The sequence below is a fragment of the Adiantum capillus-veneris genome, chromosome 24, assembly GCF_014529385.1.
Source record: "Adiantum capillus-veneris isolate H3 chromosome 24, ASM1452938v2, whole genome shotgun sequence".
NCBI lineage: Eukaryota > Viridiplantae > Streptophyta > Polypodiopsida > Polypodiales > Pteridaceae > Adiantum > Adiantum capillus-veneris.
In genome coordinates, this window is record NC_140954.1 from 72,265,761 (window position 1) to 72,286,334 (window position 20,574).

Here is a 20,574-nt window from a genome sequence, read left to right on the forward strand (position 1 = left end):
ATAGATAGCCCTAGAGTGATGGGCGTATATACAATGCTCGGGGGAAAAAACCTCCTAAAGAGGGAAAAAATACCCCGGCGGTCCTAGTGTGTTCACACACATCACTACCACATGTATATGGTAACAAATCCCCCCTGGAGTGATGCGGTGAACGAGAGCTGGCACATGAGTAAAGGGAAGTGCCATGCCCTAAGGACATGATCAGTCCACAAAGGGGAGTAAGCCAAAGCTTTGCGGAAAGCTTCAAGCATCTCACGAGACAATGCCTTTGTGAAAAGATCTGCAAGGTTGTCCTGTGTTGGCACATAAGCGAAGCTGATCTCTCTTGCTGAGAGACTCTCCCTGACATAGTGGTAATTCACCTCAATGTGCTTTGTGCGAGCATGAAAAACTTGGTTCCTTGCAACTGCCAATGCGCTCTGACTGTCAGTGTAGATAGTGTTGGCAGTGTCCTGTCCAACACCCAAATCAACCATAAGGCGTCTGAGCCATACACACTCAATCGTAGCTGTGAAGACTGCCCTATACTCAGTATCACAACTCGAAGTGGCCACAGTAGATTGCTTCTTGCTCAACCATGATAATTATGAACTGCCAAGCATGAAACAAAAACCACTTTTGGACACTCGCGTGTCAAAACAACCAGCCCAATCTGAGTCCGAAAAATCATGTAAGTCTGACGACAATGATCCCCCCTTGGGATAAAACAAGCCAAGATGTAAAGTGCCACTAAGGTAGAGGAAAATCCTCTTGACAGCCTGTCAATGCTTAGACCCTGGGCTATGCATAAATATGTTGACCTATGAGACTGCAAATTGAATACCCGTCCTTGTGTTGCATACATAACTGAGGCCGCCAACAATAGTTTGATAAAGAGTGGCATCAGCAGGATCGCCAGCATCATGTAGACTCAACTTCAAACCTATTTCCATGGGAGTGTCAATAGGTTTCCAATCATCAAGTCCAAACTTACATAGCAATGTCTCTATGCTTTTTTGACACAAGGCAATACCACCATCACACTGCTTAAACTATATACCCAAGTAATGATGCAATAGCCCCAAATCTTTCATCTTGAAAGTGGCATTCAAATCAGCCTTCACTTCAGCAATATGTCTCTCATTTGGTCTAGTGATCAACAAATCATCGACATAAAGAACCACAATGAGAAGTACATCACCCTCATGCTTTACATACAATGTACTTTCTGTTGGACTGTTACGAAAGCCTCGTTTGACCAAATGAGTGTCAGCTTTCTCATACCAAGCACGAGGAGATTTCTTCAACCCATACAAAGCCTTCTTAAATCTGCACACTTTGTCCTCTTGTCCTTTTACGACAAAACACGAGGCTGTGTTACATAAACTTCCTCAAATATGTCACCATTCAAGAAAGCAGTAACAATGTCTGATAGATGTACATCCCAACCAAAATGAGCTGCCAATGCACATAGAAAACGCACAGTAGTCATACGACAAGTGGGAGCAAAAGTCTCTTCATAATCTATGCCTTTTTGCTGTGCATAACCCTTTGCAACAAGTCGAGCCTTATGGCGATGGATCTCACCATCCGGCTTGCGTTTCAACTTGTAAACCCACTTCGTACCAATGGCCTTTTTTCCAGGAGGCAAATCACATAAAGTCCATGTGTCATTTTCTATAAGTGCATCGTATTCTGATTGCATGGCAGCCATCCAATTTTCTGAATTCTGTGCTTCATCAAAAGATAGAGGCTCCTCAACATCATGTAAGCTAGACACAACCAAAGCATAACAATCTGATTCATAAGATGCATGGCGAGAGCCTGAACGAGTACGAGTAGACAAAGGTCCAATTTACTGTCACGCAAAGTGTGCACCAACCATTTTGGCATACCTCTAGCCTGCTCATTTTCAACCCTTTCCTCATCAAGTACTTCATGTACATCTACATCAATAATAGCCTGATCTAAAACATTTTCAGAAACCCCCATAGGCTGTACATTTGCCTCATTGGAATTCCACCACTGAAAAGAGGCAACAAAGTGTCATAAATGTCATGTGAGCTTACATTACTGTCTCTAGTACATGACAGCAAGGGCTGAACAGAATCTTCCACAAACACTACATCGTGAGAAACCAGAATACGTTTTGTTTGCGGATGATACAACCTGTAACCTTTGCTTTCAGCACTATAACCAACAAAAATACATTTGACAGACTTATCATCCAATTTTCTACGCTACACTTGTGGCACCGAAGCATATGCCAAACATCCAAAAACACGCATGTGCTCAATAGAAGGCTTTCTTTCATGCCATGCTTCATATGGAGTAATAGACTGCAAAGCTTTCGTAGGACACCTGTTAAGTACATAAGTGGCACACATGATGGCCTCAAGCGAAAAAGAATGCGGCAAAGCTTGACTTTTGACCATACATCGTGCCATTTCCGTGAGTGACCTGTTTTTCCTCTCAGCAACACCATTTTGCTGAGGTGTATAAGGCACTGTACAATTGTGTTTTATCCCACGACTAGCCAGAAATGCATTAAATTCATGAGACATATACTCCCCCCCCTCGGACTTCTCTTTAAGCGGAAATACCCATGCATCCCTGGAGTAATCATCAATGAAAGTCACGAAGTACAAGTAATTGCCCAAGGACAGAGTTTGCATGGGCCCACAAACATCACTATGCACAAGCTGCAACCTGCATGTAGCCCGAACTGAACCATCCTTTGGAAATTTAGAACGCTGCATCTTACCCAAAATACAGCCTTCACAAACATGTTTGACAGGTGCTTCAAGAGGTGGCAAAAAAGCAACCATATCAGATTTCTGCAAACTAAGCAAACTAGCAAAATTCAAATGACCAAAACGTGCATGCCAAAGTTTTGCATCTGAAATAGCCCTTGAATCTGCAACAACATTTGCAAAATTTTGTCCACACTTTTCATACAAAGTGAGCTTATACAGTCCACGCCACAAAAGGCTAGATGCAACAATTTCCTCAAGTGAGATCATGAACTGTACATCTGTCATCCATAAATTTGACTACAAGTCCAAGTCTAGCAAGTGCGGATACAGACAAGAGATTCTTCTTGATCCCAGGTACATAAAGTGCATCAACAAGTGTGAAAGAACTGCCATTAGCAACAGTAAGCACAATCTTTCCAACTCCCTTAACTGGATAAGAGGCATTGTTGGCACAGGTGACTGAAGTCCCATGAGGGACAGACTCGAGAGAGGTAAACAATTCATGATGTGAGGTAATGTGCTTTGTAGCACCACTGTCGAAATACCACACATGTGAATCTGCAGCAACTGACAAGCATGCATCATGGACAATAGGATTGTAAGTGCACTCTGCGCTAAAAGCCCATTCTACATCAACATCAGCAACACAATCTCCTTTCACAGAAGACTCAACAATGGCTGCATTTGTAGTGGAACCAGCATTTGCAGTGGAACCACCCTCTTTCTTCTTAGCCTCTTTGGCCTTCAGCTTAGGACACGACTTGATCAAGTGATCATTAGCTTTACAATAATGGCAATGCATCTTCTTTTTGCCCTTATCACCAGAATTTCTAGACGAATTGCTGCCAGCAGAAGCATTAGGAACATAATTTTTACCACTCGTAGCAGAACCATAAGAAGTGGCTGCATTACTGTTACCACCCTTTCTTTGAGAAGCAATAAAAGCCTGTTCAACTGCACGCTGCCTAGTCCTGTTTTTTCTGGAAAGTGACTCTTGCAACAGCAATGTGCATAATGCATCAAACTTGACAACTTTTGGATTTCCTTGGGTCATAAGTCTCCAAGTACTAGCGAAAGCCTAGTAAGAATCTTGTAAGGCATCAAGAACAGTCTGCACAAGGGAATTGTCTGAAATGACTTCACCTGCAGAAATAAGTTGCTCATTGATATCCTTGACACTAGCAAGGAAAGTGTCCATATCATCTTTCTCATGCATAATCTTCGACTCCAGCTCTTTACGCAGCAAAGCAATTTTAGCCTCATTGTGGCTTGCATAAAGACCTGCTAGAATATTCCAAGCCTGTTTTGCAGATTTTGCTGAATGGATGTGAGGAACAATGGTGCGCTTCACAGACAACGCAATCAATGCATGCGCTTGCGCATCCTTTACATCCAAACAAGCTTGTTCTGCCGTAGGCAAAACAACTCTAACAGTAGCAATCCTTGCAGCAAGACCTGCAACATCGCCTACATCCTTAGAACCAGGACGTACATCAATACCCTGCACAATGTTCCAGACGCCCTTTGACACAAGAACATGTTGCATCATATAAGCCCAGATAGAGTAGTTGTCCCCATCCAACCTGTCCTCAGCAGCAAACATCTTGAACACATCTGTGTTGTTGTTGTCAGCCATGGTAAATGCTGCACCTGATGTGAAAACTGCCTGAAAATAGGAGAAATGGAGCGGGAACAACACATGCTATATAGCACAAACTGTAGAAGACTATAAGGCACCTGTTACACAAAAAATAGCACTGACAGAAATTTTGCACAAAATGACAAAATTGCCTATGCAGACCTGCCTGTAGTGGAAACGGAGACCGAAATGAGTCCAAATCAAAAATCTGAGCTCTCGCCCGAAGTATTTGTCGACCTGCGAATGCTCCCAAAGCTCACTGAAATCGAAGAAAGTGAGCATGCGTGTACTGGAGCATCTGGCGACTAAGCCCGGGAGGATGCAACCTGCTCTGATACCAATTGTTGGAATTAGGGTTGCAAAGAAACGCACACAGCTTGGAGAAGACGAAGGAAGCTCAAGGCACACAATAGAGAGTATGTTACTTAGTGTGCAATAGAAAGATAGATAGCCCTAGAGTGATGGGCGTATATACAATGCTCGAGGGAAAAAACCTCCTAAAGAGTAAAAAAATGCCCGTGCGGTCCTAATGTGTTCACACACATCACTACCACATGTATATGGTAACAGCAATGCAACCACTTCTTATGGTTCTGCTCCGAGTGGAAAAACTTTTGTTCCTAATGCTATTGCATGTCAGCAATTCGTCTAGAAATTATGGTGATAAGGGCAAAAAGAAGATGCATTGCCATTATTGTAAAGCTAATGATCACTTGATCAAGTCGTGTCCTAAGCTAAAGGCCAAAGAGGCTAAGAAGAAAGAGGGTGGTTCCACTGCAAATGCTGGTTCCACTACAAATGCAGCCATTGTTGAGTCTTCTGTGAAAGGAGACTGTGTTGCTGATGTTGATGTAGAATGGGCTTTTAGCGCAGAGTGCACTTACAATCCTATTGTCCATGATGCATGCTTGTCAGTTGCTGCAGATTCACATGTGTGGTATTTCGACAATGGTGCTACAAAGCACATTACCTCACATCATGAATTGTTTACCTCTCTCGAGTCTGTCCCTCATGGGACTTTAGTCACCTATGCCAACAATGCCTCTTATCCAGTTAAGGGTGTTGGAAAGATTGTGCTTACTGCTGCTATTGGCAGTTCTTTCACACTTGCTGATGCACTTTATGTACCTAGGATCAAGAAGAATCTCTTGTCTGTATCCGCACTTGTTAGACTTGGACTTGTAATCAAATTTGTGGATGACAGATGTACAGTTCATGATCTCAGTTTTGGTGATGAAATTGTCGCATCTGACCTTTTGTGCCGTGGGCTGTATAAGCTCACTTTGTATGACAAGTGTGGACAAAATTTTGCAAATGCTGTTGCAGATTCAAGGGCAATTTCAGATGCAAAACTTTGACCTGCACGTTTTGGTCATCAGAATTTTGCCAGTTTGCTGCGTTTGCAGAAATCTGATATGGTTGCTTCTTTGCCGCCTCTTGAAGCACCTGTCAAACATGTTTGTGAAGGCTATATTTTGGGTAAGATGCAGCGTTCTAAGTTTCCAAAGGATGATTCACTTCGGGCCACATGCAAGCAGGTTGCAGCTTGTGCATAGTGATGTTTGTGGGCCCATGCAAACTCCATCCTTGGGCAATTACCTGTACTTCGTGACTTTCATTGATGATTACTCCAGGCATGCATGGGTATTTCTGCTTAAAGCGAAGTCCGAAGTTTTTATGTGCTTTAAACAATTTCTGGCTATGGCTGAAAATGTCTGGAAATGCACTATGGGCACCCTCCGTTCTGATCGAGGGGGGGAGTATATGTCTCATGAATTTAATGCATTTCTGGTTAGTGGTGGGATAAAACACCAATGTACAGTGCCTTATACACCTCAGCAAAATGGTGTTGCTGAGAGGAAAAACAGGTCACTTACGGAAATGACACGATGTATGGTCAAAAGTCAAGCTTTGCCTCATTCTTTTTGGCTTGAGTCCATCATGTGTGCCACTTATGTACTAAACAGGTGTTCTATGAAAGCTTTGCAGTCTATTACTCCATATGAAGCATGGCATGATAGAAAGACTTCTATTGAGCACATGCGTGTTTTTGGATGTTTGGCATATGCTTTGGTGCCACAAACACAGCGCAGAAAATTGGATGATAAGGCTGTCAAATGTGTTTTTGTTGGTTATAGTGCTGAAGCAAAGGTTACAGGTTATATCATCCACAAACAAAGTGTATTCTGGTTTCACGGGATGTAGTGTTTGTCAAAGATTCTGTTCAACCCCTGCTTTCATGTACTAGAGACAGTAATGTAAGCTCACAGGACATTTATGACACTTTGCTGCCTCTTTTCAGTGGTGGAAATACGAATGTAAGTTCCAATGAGGCAAATGTACAGCCTATGGGGTTTTTCAAAATGTTACAGATCAGCCTATTACTGATGCAAATGTACATGATGTACTTGTTGAGGAAAGGACTGAAAATGAGTAGGCTAGAGGTATGCCAAAATGGTTGGTGCACACTTTGCGTGATAGTAAATTGGATGCACCTTTGTCTACTCGTACTCGTTCAGGCTCTTGCCATGCATCTTATGCATCAGATTTTTATGCTTTGGTTGTGTCTAGCTTACATGATGTTGAGGAGCCTCTATCTTTTGATGAAGCACAGAATTCAGAAAATTGGATGGCTGCCATGCAATCAGAATACGATGCACTTATAGAAAATGACACATGGACTTTATGTGATTTGCCTCCTGGAAAAAAGGCCATTGGTACGAAGTGGGTTTACAAGTTGAAATGCAAGCCGGATGGTGAGATCGATCGCCATAAGGCTCGACTTGTTGCAAAGGGTTATGCACAGCAAAAAGGCATAGATTATGAAGAGACTTTTGCTCCCACTTGTAGTATGACTACTGTGCGTTTTCTGTGCATTGGCAGCTCATTTTGGTTGGGATGTACATCAATCAGACATTGTTACTGCTTTCTTGAATGGTGACATATTTGAGGAAGTTTATGTAACACAGCCTCGTGTTTTGTCATAAACGTACAAGAGGACAAAGTGTGTAGATGTAAGAAGGATTTGTATGGGTTGAAGAAATCTCCTCGTGCTTGGTATGAGAAAGCTGACACTCATTTGGTCAAACGCGGCTTTCGTAACAGTCCAACAGAAAGCACATTGTATGTAAAGTGTGAGGGTGATGTACTTCTCATTGTGGTTCTTTATGTCGATGATTTGTTGATCACTGGACCAAATGAGAGACATATTTCTGAATTTAAGGCTGATTTGAATGCCACTTTCAAGATGAAAGACTTGGGGCTATTGCATCATTACTTGGGTATATAGTTTAAGCAGTGTGATGGTGGTATTGCCTTGTGTCAAAAAAGTTACATAGAGACATTGCTATGTAAGTTTGGACTTGATGATTGGAAACCTATTGACACTCCCATGGAAATAGGTTTGAAGTTGAGTCTACATGATGCTAGCGATCCTGCTGATGTCACTCTTTATCAAACTGTTGTTGGCTGCCTCATTTATGTATGCAACACGAGGACGGGTATTCAATTTGCAGTCTCATAGGTCAGCAGATTTATGCATAGCCCAGGGTCTAAGCATTGGCAGGCTGTCAAGAGGATTTTCCGCTACCTTAGTGGCACTTTACATCTTGGCTTGTTTTATCCCAAGGGGGGATCATTGCTACCAGACTTACATGCTTTTTCAAACTCAGATTGGGCTCGTTGTTTTGACACGCGAGTGTCCACAAGTGGTTTTTGTTTCATGCTTGGTAGTTCATAATTATCATGGTTGAGCAAGAAGCAACCTACTATGGCCACTTTGAGTTGTGAGACTGAGTACAGGGCAGTCTTCACAGCTACGATTGAGTGTGTATGGCTCAGATGCCTTATGGCTGATTTGGGTGTTGGACAGGACACTGCCAACACTATCTACACTGACAGTCAGAGCACATTGGCAGTTGCGAGGAACCAAGTTTTTCATGCTCGCACAAAGCACATTGAGGTGCATTAACACTATGTCAGGGAGAGGCTCTCAGCAGGAGAGATTAGCTTGGCTTATGTGCCAACACAGGACAACCTTGCAGATCTTTTCACAAAGGCTTATGTGCCAACACAGGACAACCTTGCAGATCTTTTCACAAAGGCATTGTCTCATGAGAAGCTTGAAGCTTTCTGCACTCATGTGCCAGCTCTCGTTTACCGCATCACTGTAAGGGGGATTTGTTACCATATACATGTGGTAGTGATGTGTGTGAACACACTAGGACCGCCGAGGCACTTTTTCCCTCCTTAGGAGGTTTTTCCCCCGTGCATTGTATATACGCCCATCACTCTAGGGCTATCTATCTTTCCATTGCATACTAAGTAACACACTCTCTATTGGGTGCCTTGAGCTTCCTTCGTCTTCTCCAAGCTGTGTGTGTTTCTCTGCAACCCTAATTCCAGCACACAATAAACCTCCTCACACATCCTGGAAAAGTGTGCCCACACCAGCTAGAAGCATAGGCCATACAAAGCCAAAAAAGAGTCACCTAACGCCAACAGGCAAAGGAGGAAGACGATAACCTGAAGCAGGAAAGACAGGATCCACAGCAACCAAATCCTTCATGAATGCCCCTTCCACTTGAGCCTGAAGTCGGCCAAGAGAAACCAATGAACCAAGGTGCCACACCAAACAACGGGCTATCATGGGGATCTAGGTCTCAAAAATAGGCTCGTCTTGCTTCCACAGAGCCTACCACCACTACCACTTGCAAGGCACACCCTTGAGGGGATAGTCATAACAGGAAACTCGTAAATTCTAGCTCATGTAAAATGTCATTTGTGGTCCAATGCATACTTCATCTTTTGAGAACTATTTGTAATTCATAAATCTAATAGATGATTACCCTAAACATGCATGGGTTTATCTACTCAATAAATTTTTAGAAGTGTTAATGTACTTCACGAAATTTTTTCTCATGGGTAATAATGTAGCTGATTGTATTGTGGATATCCTTTATCCTAGTTATGTGGGAATGTAAGGAGTTCAATGCATTCCTTGCAAACAGTGGGATGAAACACCAATATTAAGTTGTATACCCCAAAAAAATTTGACATTGCTGAAAGAAATTAAATCATGTTATTTATGGAGATGACACAATGTATGGTCAAAATCCAATCTTTGCCACATGTGTTTTGGCTTGGGCTATCATGTAGGATGTGTCCCACTAGAACATTGAAGTCTATCACTTAGATTTTCATGGCAAGAAGGTTATCTTTTTGTCACTTGTGTCTCACTGGTTGCCTTGATTGTGCTTTAATGCCTATGTGAAATTTTGAAAAATTGGATGACAAGGCTCTAAAATGTTCTTTTTGGTGGCAATAATTTAAAATGCAAAGGTTAGAGGTTTTCTAATCTACAAATCAAGTGTTTCTTGATTAGTTTGGATATATTTTTTGTAGAAGATGCAATTTATCCCTTGTTGGCACTCATTAAAGAGTACGATGTGAGCTCACATAATGTACTCATGATACATTGTTGCCTATGTTCAATGGTGGGAACATGAATACAAGTATTGATTATGTACATGAATTGATTATACAAATTGGAAGTGATGGTATGGATCAACCCAATAATGATGCAGATGTATATGATGTACTTAATCAAGGATAGGGTTGATTATGAGCAAGTTAGAGGTATTTCAAATTGGCTGGTGTGTAGATAGTGGGAACCTGCCCCTAGAGATAGTCTACACAAAACCTGCTTCTCCGAATTACCTAGCGGAGTTTCCACTAGTTACTAGAGTTTGTAACTATATAGTAAGTATGGCAACCTATAAATAGGGTCCATTACTTTAATTTTGGGGACCAGTCTTTCTCAGAGCTTGTTTGTATCTATCACAAGTTGTCGAAACTCTTGTACCATCTTGTAACTGAGCACTAAGTGCAGTATAATTTTTACTTTCAAATTTGTACTCTTGAATTATTGATAAATCTGAATATCTAAGTTCTAGTTGTCTTAGTTCATGTCGTCTTAATTCAATCTTCTAATTCCGTTCAGTTCTATTCATCTCAGATGATGATCTGATATCTAACAGGTGACTCTGAAATTCTAAACCTGGAATAGTTAAGTGATCATCTCATTCCATTTTGGCAATAATGATGATAAGCTAAAGCTCTTGACAAGAACCAGTCTCCAAGAATTCATAGTCAATCTGCAACGCTTCCACGTCATTCACTGAGAGAAAGGAGAGCTACTATAGTGTTTGTTGGAAACTTGGACCACATCAGCACAGGTAGCTGACGAAATAGAGCAAGTCTCTCATGGATAGCCATGCCCTCAACATGAGGAAAGTGATGCCAATCTAGGGAGAAGAGGGGGTGAGGAGCATTGAGCTTCTCCCCATTAGGTACATCGAGAAGATGCCATTCAAAGAGAGCTGAGAGACGTTCAAATGGGAAAGGCAAAGAAAAGGTTCATACAGATGTCATTGATGCCAACATGCATAGTAAACTAGCAATATCACACACAAAAGTTGGTCAAAGGAATGACCCTACCATGGTGATGAAGACTGATGATAAACTACAATGAAAAATGGGAAGCAAACATGGACCATTATAGCAAGCACATACATCAAGAGTGGAAACTAGATCATAAGGATAAGTGCAAACATCAAGAAAAGGAATGAGATCATCATAAATCCAAATACTACGAAGGGTCTATTATTATGAAAATCATGTTTCCTAATTTCAAAGACAATAGAAAAGATGATACAGATGTCTATATACAAGACCTTAGAATATTATGATTATCTAAAGGACATCGTGAAAGATATATGGATAGAAAACTTTCCACAAACTCAAAAAGATGCATCAAGGAAATGGTACTACCATTACCTAGCATGTAAGCATCATTTATAGTGAAAGCTACGGGATGAGGACATCCTTTGCAAATTGGATTAAATCAAGTAGAATAAACTGTCTCTTAGAAGTTGTATGGATAAAATCAAAGAAAATAAGTTGTCTGTTGTTAGGAGTTATGTGGAAAATTGACCAGGTAGTTGAATGAGCCACCTTATTAAAAAAAGCGCATTTGTACATGGTTTCCGAGTGGGTTCAAAGAAATTAAGGAAACAAGAGGTACCAACAACAACTCAAAAGTTTAATGAATTGATTGAGAGATACCCCTCCCTAGGGGTCTATGTGAGAATTATACAATTTTTACTTTTATACAATTTCAATATGCATCAGAGTTGCAAAAGTGATAACATGGGGGAGGAGCTCTAAGCATCAGACCTAGCATGGAGTTTAAGCCATGAGCTGAATTTCATCCAAAGTTATGGACTGTTATGAAAGCCTCGTTTGACCAAATGAGTGTCAGCCTTCTTATACCAAGCACGAGGAGATTGCTTCAACCCATACAAAGATTTCTTACATTTGCACACTTTATCTTCATGTCCTTCAATGACAAAATGCAAGGTTGCGTTACATAAACATCCTCAAATATGTCACCATTCAAGAAAGTAGTACCAATGTTTGAATGATGTACATCCCAACCAAAATGAGATACAAATGCACGTAGAAAATGCACAGTAGTCATACAACAAGTGGAAGAAAAAGTCTCTTCATAATCTATGCCTTTTTGTTGTGCATAACCCCTTGCAACAAGTTGAGCCTTATAGCGATCAATCTCACCATCCGACTTGCCTTTCAACTTGTAAATGCACTTCATACCAATGGCCTTTTTTCTAGGAGGCAAATCACATACAGTCCATCTGTCATTTTCTATAAGTGCATCATATTCTGATTGCATGGCATCCATCCAATTTTTTGAGTTTTTTGATTCATCAAAAGACAGAGGTTCCTCAACATCACATAAGCTAGACATAGCCAAAGCATAACAATCTGATGCATAAGATGCATGGTGAGAACATGAACGAGTATGACTAGACAAAGGTTTATCCAATTTACTATCATGCAAAGTATGCACCAACCATTTTGTCATATCTCTAGCCTGCTCATTCTCAACCCTTTCGTCATCAAGTACATCATGTGTATCTGCATCATTAGTAGGTTGATCTATAACATTTTCAGAAACTCCCATAGGCTGTAGATTTTCCTCATTAGATACAATCAAACTTCCACCACTGAAAAGAGGCAACAAAATGTCATAAATTTCATGTGAGATTACATTGCTGTCATAAAAAATAATATCTAATTCCCCCAAATTATTTTCTCATGTTAAACTGATCATTTAATATGGGGAAGACATTCCAGGGGAGTAAATTGGTAAGGTTGCCAGAACGGTCTCTATCAAGGATCCAAGGGAGGGAAAATAGGGATCCAAAGGGGGAAAATCTGCAAAAGAGCAATGTGCTTCAATGGGGTTTAAAAGACCTAAGGTTCAGCTCTATTAAGACTTCCATAGACTAAAGTTCCTAAATTTAATTGTATTGTCCAATGGCCAAAGTAGGGGAAAATTGGATGGTCATGGGAAGACTAAAAAGTCTTCCCACATCCCTAGGAAGGAGGGGGCGAGCCCTAATGGTAGGGGATGAGAGAGAAACACGCAAAAAAACTCCCAAGCTCTCCCCAAAGGGAAGAATGAACACATGGCAGGTTCCTGGGCCAGTTGCCCCCAATTTCCCCTCAAATCCTATTGGATGACCATAGTGGTGGACCAATGAGATTGGGAAGTAGAGGCCTACACCAACAACTCTTGGCTATGGAATGTGAATCCAACCAAGAGCCAAGCTTCAATGGCACGCTCATCTCCTCTACCATGCTAATTACTAAGCTAAGATATGCTGGTTAGAGTGATTGTGTGAGGAGAATACTTCTTTTTTGTAAGAGACATCTTCTTACTCTAAATCATCCTCATTCCCTGCTAGCTCTCACCATTTTTGAAGGTGTGTGAGGTCTTGGGACTGAGACTAGGGATACTAGGTGTGTTTTTCAAGCATAATTTGGTGCATGAAGCTTCCATCTTCATTGCACCAACAAGTTTTGTCAAGGAACACAAGAATTATATTTTACAAAAGTCTCCTTTGATGGGAGAAGCTATAATACAAAGCCTTTATGGAGGGGGGACCGGCTCCATGTAAATGCGGTCCTCAACTATTTTCAATTTCTCTCTCTTTTCAAGTATCGTCAATGCCAAATTAGCTAGGTGTAAATTGTTATGTTTCTTTCTCATATTATGTACTCTCTCTATGCTCACATTAGGAACATGTTCTTAATGAAATGCTCACTACGTTATCAATTTCTGCTACACACAAGTTACTAGTGCATTAAATGTTACATTGGTATCAGAGCTATTGGTTTCTCTTTTCCAACTCAAGAAGAGAGGTCCTCAAGTTTGCTAAAAATGGTTGGTGTTATTAATTGCAAAAGAGTAAGTAGAATAGTGATTTTTCATCCTTGAAGCACGCCTGCTTTATGCAGGTAACGAGGATATCGCCGAGAGCTATTGTCTTAATAATGGATTCCTATGGGGCTTGCCTATGGCTTAACCATGATTGAGCTATTAGAAGCTTGACAGGAACAGGTGTTGTCTTGGCTCTGTTGAACCCTCTCTTCTATTCCTTGCAATTAATAATATTCGAGTCATGGGTATAGATGCTTGAGTGCTTATCTTTGAAGGTAAAGAGGAGTAGAAACTAGGGCTTGAAGTTCCAAAGTACAAGTAAAAATTTACACCTAAAATTTGCTAGTATGGCTGACAAAGGAAGAGAGATTGAAATGAATGTTGATAGCTTTGATTTTGCTAATGAAAGAGTAACTAATAATGCCCCCATGCTTGTAAACTACCTTGTTTCTAGGCTTCAACAAGCCCTGGGCAATCCATCCCTCCAAGATGAAGTGCTACAGCAATTGCGCACCCATGGTATTTTTCAAAAGAGTAGCTAGGAAAGCTCCTGGTGAGACTTCCAAAAGAGGACTCTTTCCGATAAGGGAAGAAGAGGAGGATCCGTATGAAGGGCTCAAAAACTTGCTACTCGATGAGGCATCTTTCCTCCCAAAGAAGAACCCAAGTTTCAACGGTAGAGTCCCCACCAAAAGAACGATAAATAAGTGAGTCTCCTGTCACCTCGGCAGAGATGGCTCCACAAAGACGGTGGACAAAATGCTCTCCAACACCCCCGAAACAGAGAAGATCATCGCATACTTCTCTACACCATAATTCAAAGAGAGAAGAGAGAAAACAAGAGAAGAAAAATGCGAGAAATAGGTCACCCTCTTCTCCATCTTCTTCATCCTCTTCCTCTTTTGAAGAAAGTGATGATGCAGACAAGGAGGAACAAGGGAAGAAAAAGGGAAGAAAGAGGTCACTCTCTTCTCTATCCTCCTCATTCTCTTCCTCTTTTGAAGAAAGTGATGGTGTAGCTCTCAAACCACCCAAAATAAGAGGCCATAGGAAATCCTATGCCGCCTAGAAAAGGTTGTTCAACCTCAAAAAGTTCAAATAGGGAGGAAAGAACATCTCTTTCCTTACCTATGAAGGTACTTTTGGTGCGGTGGACAAAGTCTTGTCCTTTATCCAGAAATTTGATGCGGCATTTGGAGATGAGGGCTTCACGGAGTCCTCTAAGCTACATCATGTATCCATGCATTTTCAAAAGTCTGTCAGGCAATGGTGGTCGAGCCTACGAGAAAATGGTGAAGCTCCATGAACATGGAAAGCTTTAAGAGCTTCCATCATGAAGCCGTTTTTGGTACCAATGCCAAGACAAAGTACTCACCGAGTGGCAAAGCTTGAAGCTCTCTCTCGAAAAATCTATTCACAAATATGTAGACAAGTTTTGGGGTTTACACCTCAAAGCCATTGTCTTCAAAAAGATGGATTTTGGAGAGCAAAAACAACAATTTTGTGCAGGTTTAACTGAGGACATGGCGCAGTATGTTAACTCCCAAAGGCCACACACCATATCTGCGATCATACAACATACCATGGTGGCTTCGAGAATCAACTTCCAATAAGGGGCTAAGAGAAATCTTAAGCCCATGGAAAACAAGGATCGTAATGAGCCTAAGGGGAAGGACAACGTTCAAAAGTCTCCCAAAGGCAATGCCAACAACAATAAAGCTAAGGAGAAGGGAGTTTATAAAGGCAAAAATAAACTCTCTCATGGAGAGCTAGAGCGTTATCAAAAAGATAATCGTTGCCCTCTCACAATCCCCCTCCTCTCTATCTCTCTCTCTCTCTCTCTCTCTCTCTCTCTCTCTCTCTCTCTCTCTCTCTCTCTCCACCACACCTTGCTCTCTCGCAACCCTAGCCTCTTTTGGTAATCCTCTAAATCTGGCAACCTCAATCTCTAATTGATGTGGTGATGTGCGCATCTGTCCAATAACACATCGTAATCCATGGGATAGATGAGTGTTCATGTAGGCGGGTTTGGTCACAAAACCATCCTCTGTAAGCTTAAGGAGATGCTCTCTGTAGAAAACCATCTTCATTCCAAGCACACACATAGGCTGTATCCATGTCCTCCTAGTGTCTAACTGAATCAAGTCCTCTCTAATGAGCTGAGTGAACTTGGTCCCTGTGAGAGACAAGGAGGGTGCGTTCCACAAATATTGGAAAGGGGTAATTTATCAATGTCACAGAGAGAGAGAGAGAGAGAGAGAGAGAGAGAGAGAGAGAGAGAGAGAGAGAGAGAGAGAAGATATGGAGGGAGGGAAAGAAGAAGAAGAGGATTTTAACGTCATAGGAAACTATCCCAAGAGAACTCAGTCGACGGGAGTTGAACTCAAGACCTATTATTCAAGAGGGAAATGGAATAACTAATCTACTACACTTGGGTGATAGAAAGGTTATACCGTTTTCCTCTTTTTATTAGCACACTCCCACACACACACACACGCCTAAGAAAAAGAGGATTTTAACGTCGTAGGAAACTATCCCAAGAGACCTCAAAGATATGGTAATTGAACTCAAGACATGATATTCAAGAGGGAAATGGCATAACCAATCTACCACACTTGGGTGATAGAAAGGTTATACTGTTTTCCTCTTTTTATTGGCACACGCAAACCCACACCCACACACACAAATGAGAGAGAGAGAGAGAGGGAAAATCTGGAGGGAGGGAAAGAGAGAGATAAGGGGAGGGTATGGGGAGAGAAAGATGAGGGATCGAGAGAGAGAGAAGCGAGAGGGGAGGGCCCTACGAGAGAGAGAGAGAGAGAGAGAGAGAGAGAGAGAGAGAGAGGGAAAATCTGGAGGGAGGGAAAGAGAGAGATAAGGGGAGGGTATGGGGAGAGAAAGATGAGGGATCGAGAGAGAGAAGCGAGAGGGGAGGGCCCTACGAGAGAGAGAGAGAGAGAGAGAGAGAGAGAGAGAGAGAGAGAGAGAGAGAGAGACAGAGAGGGGGGGGGGGGGGGGGGGGGGGGGGGGGGGGGAGAGAAGGGAAGGGGCCAACACACACACACACACACACACACACTGTGGTAATACTATGGAGTTACTTTTGTCCTCCTCCTATAGGGTTTTTTCCATAAAAAACCCCCTTCCCCCCCCCCCCCCCCGCTGTTGGCAAAATAGGGCCCTCATTATTTCACTGTGCCACCGACTCTTTTTCATATGGGACAAAATATATACGGACTCTTTTGTAAAAGAGCAAGAGGAAATCCACAGCTATCATCACAAAGGGGAGGTGGTCCTTCCACCCTCGGACCATGTACTCGCGCTCTCTCCCCAGGCAATAATATCTTCTGACGCCTGAGGGGCTCTCACAGCAAGGGGCAGCTCTGCTCTTTCACTTCGGGCGCTCATGAGGCGTGCAAACCAACCTATAAATACTAAGGTGAGGGCCCTCCTTAGCCCTCACGTAGCTTGAGATTTAGTTTCTAGTTGTGGTTATCCCGCTCTGTGTCATTATTACTTGAACTTCCTAAAGCTATGGAGCTTGCAGCTCAAACCCCTCAGGTACTATGGTCTACCTAAACTCTCGTTTGCTTCCTCTATGATTTACTGTCAGAGACCGACTATCTTTACATAATGGGATTGACTGGCTCCTCTTGAGCCGGGCAATGAAAAGGAACAGAGGTAATACCATGGCATATATTGGTGATTAATGGTTGTTCTACTGCTTTGTGTGGAAAGTAACTAGGAACTGTCGAACTCATTAACTGGATATGATCATAGGAAAGGATGTTTTGTTAATCCATGTGCAGGAGAATACCATATACAGGTTTTTTCCACACTGTCTTTTTCTGCATAATAGCCGGGTCTTGCCACAGGCTTTTTTGAAAATGGCTCTATAAAAAGCAGCCTAAGTACTTCACCTATGCTTAAATGAATAGGTGTTTATGAGGCAGGATGTATGTGTGTATAGGGGTATGTGGATGGAAGCATGATGGGTGGTTTGGCTTATTGGCTGTTCTTAAACATCAGCTACATCAAGATATTTGCATAGGAGTTGGTTGCTAAAAGTAGTTGATATCCACTGTTAGATTATAGTCGAGGGGTTTTCTGCCTACCACTAGTTTTCTGAAAAGAGACTGCATGCAACACATACATCTCTCTACTATGTTTTCTTTTTGGTAAAACAACGATGCTGAATAATTTGGTAAACTGTCGGGGCCTATCGGCTCTTCATACTGTGTATAGTTGGCACCTCTTAGGCCAGTAAAAGAGGAATTGGCTGGAATGATTTGGCATACATTGGTAGATAGACTTTTTTCTGCTATTCTTTTGGAAAGGCACTATGTGGAGCAGGGCTGAAAAGCTGCGATATGATATTATAGATGGGTTTCCTTTTAAAACCACTGCAGGGCATCACCATCTGCATGCTGTACCTAATTTTGGCACAATTGGTTTTTTTTCTCAGAAAAATGGGGTTCTAATAACTAAGGCGCTGTTTAAATTTGCTTTACTGTGGGTTCTCACATTCCCTAGTATCGGCATAACTGGTTTTTTTTTTTTTAAATGAGGTGACTCCTAGATTTTATAGCAAAACTGAGGCACTAAGTACTCTTTATCACGGTGCTTGCTCACATTCTGAGGAAAGGATCATCATCTATATTTGAAAATAAAGTTGGATATAACCCAACGTTTTGGGTTTGCTTATGGTTTATGAAATGGTTCTCTATTCAAACGGTTGGTGAAGGTAAGTATATGGCAGTTTTTGGCTTCAACAGAAGCTCGAAAAAGAGTATACCTAGCAGTCCTGCTAACCGATTATGCAAGCATCCTATTGGTGGTTTGTTTAAAAAAAAGTGAGGTAGGTATCATCCTCATTTGGTACCATTGGTAGACAAAAAGTAAATTTCACATCTCCTTAGCTAAAGGAGTACCTTTGATACCATTTTTTTTAATTCTGAAGGTAAGTATATGGTTATTGAGCTATGGATCTCGAAATAGTTTTGACTCTTAATGGACTTCACCATGTAAGAAAGTAGATTATAAACACTCATTTTGTGAAAGAATAAGAAAAGATTGCTAAAAATACCAGTTCTAAATAACCTAGCTTGTCTAAAGTAACTAAAACCGATAAGATGGACATGGATAACAACTGATATGGTCCATTAATACTTGTAAAACACATCCAAGGCTAACTGAATTGTTGTCTTGTTTGGATGGATGCAGGTAAGGACTCTATCTTATCTTGGAGGTTTTCTTTTCTTTGGCAAGCAACATTACTGTTATGAAATATCCACTGAAGAACAGGGAAGTTTTTTTTACTACCAACCCCACTGAAAGAGGACCTCTTTCTTACAATCATTGTACTTAGATAATTCTGATACTGAGTTATTTTTGTACAAATCAGTACATTTTTCCTTGGCCATTTGTCTTTTGAATGTAAAAGTTCAATTATGTCTTATTAAGTAAGATTTAAACAGCTACACACACATCCTATACATAGGGTCTCCCCTCTCCGGGGAAACCGGGATGGTGGCCTAGGAAATTATCATAAGAATAGAGCTCTAAATTGGACCCACAGTCGCTAAATCCTTCATTGGTAGGCTGGTGTTAGGTGGCCCTTTTTAGGCTCTCTTCTGGTTCCCTGCTCACGGCTACCATAGTCTCTGACTCAGCCGGTTGAAGGGTTGCAGGACCAAAAAAGACTTTACTTCTTAGGCACTTTGCTAATCTTTATATCAACTTTGTTTCAGGACTGCTCATGTTATAGATTGACAGCTCGCATGAGTACAAATCACAACCCTAAGAATCACGCAAAGATCCTTGATCAGATTAAGCTCTTCATGAAAGACCATGCACCAAAAGATACCCTAGCTGCTAGAACTAGACCTTTCCTTGCTAGGAAAGCCAAATTATGTATCACATACTATGGCAAGAAATAATAAACCTGACCTCACTTTTTTTGCAGACTCTTGCCCTGTCTCAAGGTTTGGAACTTACCTCGGAGCCCTTTTCTGTGGCCTCCTCTCTGGTCCTCAGATGTATTAGCAGTTTGGATGCTTCACAGCTTATTTATGATTTAGCTCTTGTTTCGGACAAAAAACTTTCTGTCTTGCATATGTTATCATTTAATGATTGGGTAAAGATTCTAACATCTTTGGACAAAGACCCACTAGAAGTTGTTAATCTGCTTTCCCAATACATTGCCCAACTTCCTGTCCTTGCTTCACAATATCAGCAAGAGCTTGCCTTGTTCTCCTCATCTGGAGCTGAGCTGTCAAATTTCCTTAGAAAACTCTATGGACTTAATCCCTCTTTTATATGCACCCCAAATACCCCGGCCATCCCTTCAACGGGTGGCATCTTCTATCGGGATAGTGCTGCTCTAGAGGCAGTAAAAGAATTTCACTCTAATCTTTGCTCTCTCAATGATGTTAATCTCCTTGAGATGGTCCGTAAAATCTCAAAAGTCTTTCATGTCTTTGTTGGGGTTAAGGCCTATGTGCCTTGACCGATCGCCTAGGTCATGGGCGCCCGCCCACTGTTACCCTATACTTATAGTGAGTATACTGTATAGGGGGAGCTGCCACTTCACAGTCTCCCCACCCACATCGTGTGTGTGTCTCCTTCTCTCTCTCTCACTCTTCGTCTGTGGTGCTCCCCGATCCCGTTCAATTGGTATCAGAGCTATGGTGACCGCGGAGAGACGGCTTGAGAGCTTCGAGACTATAGCTCGCGCGATAGCTCGCTCGCTCTCGACGGTGGAGTTCGATCGTGGAGTTTCATGAAGAGCGATTTTAGCTTGAGGAGCATTGTCTTTGGAGCTTAGGAGCTTGGTGTGGTCAAGCTTGGTCGAGGAGGCGGTTGCGGCTTCCTTGGTGAGAGGAGCTTTTGAG